This window comes from Esox lucius, chromosome 2 (genome assembly GCF_011004845.1).
Source record: "Esox lucius isolate fEsoLuc1 chromosome 2, fEsoLuc1.pri, whole genome shotgun sequence".
In the NCBI taxonomy this organism is placed as follows: domain Eukaryota; kingdom Metazoa; phylum Chordata; class Actinopteri; order Esociformes; family Esocidae; genus Esox; species Esox lucius.
In genome coordinates this window covers 35,162,347-35,167,592 of record NC_047570.1, presented here as the reverse complement: position 1 = coordinate 35,167,592, position 5,246 = coordinate 35,162,347, and the positions used below count along the sequence as shown (strand labels likewise).

At 45.2% G+C, this 5,246-nt stretch overlaps 1 protein-coding gene across 1 annotated transcript in view; it reads right to left on the bottom strand.

Annotated features, from left to right (window-relative positions):
- Positions 1-5,246, bottom strand: part of LOC105025489 (E3 ubiquitin-protein ligase RNF123) — a 125,207-nt gene that overhangs the window by 66,847 nt on the left and 53,114 nt on the right. The window lies entirely within an intron of this gene.

Sequence of the window (5,246 nt, the reverse complement as noted above, 5' to 3'; positions counted from 1 at the left end):
TTCAATAAACCTGAACTTGAAACACCAACCCCCCCCCCTTTTTTTCTACTCAATGCAAGTGGTTTATTGCTAAGGAACATTAAGTGTCTACAGGAGGAATATGCCACACTGAGCCCAAAACGATTGGTTGTGGGTTTGATTTTTACCAGCACTGAGCTGTATGCAGTTCACACACAATCAGTATGCATAAACTAAAGGACTAGAGACCAATATCATTTTCTTTCACACATGGCCTTAGTGTCTGATTAGTGGGAAGTAATGAAACATGTTTAGGTTACTATACTGGCATACTCTACCTGACCAGCCTGTAGCTATAATATTTACTATCAATTGGCAACAAACGACTGACAACACACAAGTCACCACACATCGTAAGCATTTTAAACCTCCAAGGGACAATAGAGTCAAAAGCCTGTGACTAGGCTGCTATTTTCAAGAGATCATTTAAAATAGAAACCTACATCGGACGAGACCAATCAACACACGAAAACCTCAGATAGTTAACTGCGAGCGAGACAGAGGTGAAGGGCTCAGAGTCCGCTGACAGCTGAGCTAACCCACCACCAACCCAAAACAAAAAGCTGTACTTTGCAATTTCTCGGCTCTCAGTGTCTCAACTTAATTAAACAGGGTTTGATCAATTGATAGGGTAGGATATAACAGACTGAAGGCTGAACACACTAGAGCAAGCGACTGAGAGGAGCCGGCTCACCACAGATATACATTTTGTTAGACTTTGTGGCACAATACTGTATCTAACACACAAGCCAAAAATTTGCTTTCTCACTGGTTTTATTTAAATGTCAACCTTTCCCCCGGGCTTTTATAACATCTCACCTAGTTAGGCAGACACATTCAAATAATATATTGTCTATTTACTTTAGTCCTGCATATTGATGTTATTAATGTTAACAATCCCGATTCATCTAACAATCCACAACCATATTTTTTACATCCTAGAAGATGAACACAGAGGCATGAAAGTCTAATCAGAGTTATTCTCACTTTGGAGAAGTAGATAGAGGGCTTCACTGCCAATAGAGCAAATGGTTCCCTTATTTACAACCTATATGGTCAATCTAATGGATGGATGGATGGATCATTTATTGACAAAAAGCCACAGGAGTGGATGAGACGTGTGTGTGTGCGCGCGTGCGTGCGTGTGCACGTCGGTGTTAATTAAAAAGAGAACCATCAGGTAACTACATAATACAGGGGCAGCTGGTAGACAGCTGGTAGAGGATGTCGAGAAGTGTTGTGAGTTCATTAAAAGGGAAAGAAAATGTATACCCTCGAATAACAATAAATATATTCTCTATGCCAGAAATCAATTTGGGGAATTAACACCCAGGGGGGCACCTGGCCAATACACATGGAGAGGGGCTTGTAGAAAACATGGCCTAGACACACCAAGCACTTTCATATTCATGGCTTGCAATTTGCTCTAAAGTGCATAACTGTGGCTTGAAAACAACTTAGCATTTCTAAAGAAGAAAAATAATTAGTCTGTTGTGCTTTTTTTTTTTTCTTCATGTTTGCTTCTTCCCCTTCTGTTTATATTTCAATTAATATTTATAATCATAATATTTACATAACCAGATTGACTTTGGATGCAGAACAACGTTAGCTGCCTGACTTTGCTAGCTAATTACAACACTGCAGCCCATTAACACTATGGTGGTACAGAAAAGTGGTGTTTACACAGATGGAACAAATTCTCATCTTTCGCCCAATCACAGGTATTTCTTACCCATGTCATCACATCATTAATCTCGCGTGTGACACACTGAGATGCCTGTGGGAACACACCATCGGAGCAGAGCGACATAATCTGCAGCGCATCAACCAGGTCGAGACGAGCAGTGGCTCCACGCACGGTCCAAACAGGCCCTTTGCAGGTCTACGTCGAGCCGACTGCCGAGGAGGCCAATCGAACTGGAACAGGCCGGTTGGGCGATACAGCTACCTAATACGCTCAGCCAATAACACATGAAAAATGCATCGCTCCACGAGCTACAACAGCAACACAAAGTCAAAGTCTCTTTCATGTTCCATTAATGAGACAGTCGGGGGCCCAGACGGGCCAGTTACACAACACAGGTGCCGCTGTAAAGGAGTCCATGGGAAACGTAGCCATTGGATGAAGTCCATCTGCCACTGACTTTCTCTCTGATTAGCGGAGGCCTTGAAGTCCCACGGTTTCCTTTCAGGGTTAGAATGAGGATTGAAGGAATGTGTGTGTGTCAGAGAACGAGCCTGAGTGTGTGTGCACATTGGAGTTTATAATGATGCATGACTGCAAATGGTATTACTACCATGCGCCAGGGAACATGGTCTTACTACCGTGCGCCGGGGAACATTGTATTACTACTGTGGACCGGGGAACATGGTATTACTACTGTGGACCGGGGAACATGGTATTACTACTGTGGACCGGGGAACATGGTATTACTACTGTGGACCGGGGAACATGGTATTACTACTGTGGACCGGGGAACATGGTATTACTACTGTGGACCGGGGAACATGGTATTACTACTGTGCGCCGGGGAACATGGTGTTACTACTGTGCGCCGGGGAACATGGTGTTACTACTGTACGCCGGGGAACATGGTGTTACTACCGTGCGCCGGGGAACATGGTATTACTACCGTGCGCCGGGGAACATGGTGTTACTACCGTGGACCGGGGAACATGGTATTACTACTGTGGACCGGGGAACATGGTATTACTACTGTGGACCGGGGAACATGGTATTACTACTGTGGACCGGGGAACATGGTATTACTACTGTGGACCGGGGAACATGGTATTACTACTGTGGACCGGGGAACATGGTATTACTACTGTGGACCGGGGAACATGGTATTACTACTGTGCGCCGGGGAACATGGTGTTACTACTGTGCGCCGGGGAACATGGTGTTACTACTGTACGCCGGGGAACATGGTGTTACTACCGTGCGCCGGGGAACATGGTATTACTACCGTGCGCCGGGGAACATGGTGTTACTACCGTGGACCGGGGAACATGGTATTACTACTGTGGACCGGGGAACATGGTATTACTACTGTGGACCGGGGAACATGGTATTACTACCGTGCGCCGGGGAACATGGTGTTACTAGAAAGTGCTTTTCAGGCCGTTTAATTGGTTCCATGGTTTGGCACCAGCCAAAGGTAATTAAAGAACAGCGCAAGTATTGGAAGGATGTGGAACACTATTTTAACCCAGGTCTTCCAGACGTGAATGATAATAGGAGTGTCAGTGTGTTACCGTATTAATGACATGGGTGACCTCTCATGAAATACATTACTGTCTCAGCTCCTACCAAGAACAGGACCATGGGCCAACCACCACTACCTGCCCGCTCGCTCGTTACCACACAAAGCGGGCCGATGACAGACATGCAGAGGAGTGTCATTACAGGGGGTTAACAGCTGATGCAACCCTGGCGAAAGGAAGTGCGATACTGGGTCAAATTTCAGAAGGTAAACAAGGATGTCTTTGGATTGGAGTTACAAGTCATTATCATTAAAAGCCCAGGTGTTGTCTGTCTTTGTGTAGTAGAACAGGGGTGTCATCTAGAGTAGGCAAACTGGACAACATTTAATTAAATAGCTTTTTGGTTAGAACATTTATGGTTGGAGAAAATGTCTAACTACAGGATAAACTGTAGTTTCCACTGTCAATAATAAACCAACAACATGCAGATGCACTGAGAACATGTTCTCAAATCAACAAGCTGGAGAATTCTCTTCACTTGGGCTAAATCAACTAATTAGGGTACGTATCTCAGCAAGCTCAGTGCTGTTATTTCTCATATACTGCTTGAATTAGCCTTGGTCCAGGACAGATTCCCAGCCAGTTCAGGACTGGATCTAGCCAACTTTCAAATACCAGTGAGATGCTCTAACAGTGTTTCCATTTTAAATGTTGTTTAAAATGAGAGCAGATCATGTTTCAAACAGCTTAATTAAAAGAGCAAAATTGGTAAGAGAAATAAAAGCAGTGTATGAGGAAAACCAGTAATGACATGTCTGAATGGGACACTATTTAGCCAATTAGAAGTGAATGGCATTGATGTAATAGTCATCTACAGCAAAAGAAATGCATGTCTCCCGAGGATAAAAACAGGCTAAATCTAACCCTATTACCAACCTATTAATTTATAATGATGGTAATCTTAACACCAAATCAATTAAATTTTTTCCATGTCAAAAGCAAACAGTGTAGAGTGTTGAGTGAAACTAGGAGTGCTGACAATAGTTTTTGGTGATTTTGATGTTCAAGAAATGCGGATGACTGAACACACGGCAGCACATAACGCTCCTTCTAAGTGGCTTATGTTATCATGGTGAAGATGCTATAGAGGAGGGCAGCAAGGGGACCAGTAGCTAACAGGTACAACAGCTGCCCCCGAAACTGACACTTACAGTTTGTGTTAAAGACGCATTTATGTTCAGGAGACCCGGGTTCCCGTGGGTCTCAGCTGACAAGAGCATTGCGATGGTCACATGACGGTTGCGAGTTTGATGCCCATGGCGAACCAGAGCAAAAACGCATGAAATGCACACACTCGCAACTGTAGAGTCCTCCAGACAAGTGGAGGCCAGTGACGTCGTTGCACATTAACCGCAACCACGGTCCTCCTGACGCGCGGCGTCTTCGCTACCCGCAACCGGCAAACCCGTAGAAGGGATCCCCCGTGTTTCCACGGGACTCCAGACTCTACACACCTACTGCACGTCACTCAGCCAATCCCAGGCTGTCCTCCGAACACCAGAACCACCCCTCAAACCGCCACGCCCCTGCATTACACTGGGGCGCAATCTGATTAGCGTAGTACCACGCACCAGCTTGCAGAGGATGCCTTTCAGCCGGTCAGTAATGGAGAACAATTACTCCCATTGATTTTCAGGCCCAGCATTGCATTAGCGTGTTGGGAGTGTTTCATTCTCCTTGTGGTTGAGTTGCAGGGGGTCAGGGGGTGGGAGTGAGAGGTTGGAGGTATAATTTAAACCACTCTGATATTTGTTCTTCTGCTGAGTGGGAAATTTGTATGATCCATATCAACGGACATGCATTATTGACTGAATACATTAAGAGCTTCACATCTGTATTTCTTTAAGGCGGGGGTGATGAGCTGAACATGACAACATGAGTGACAGATCAGACAGCAGCAGGGACGCAAAGGACCGACGCCACGGGATCTTAGTGACCACAGAGTCAGTGCACCCGTTTAA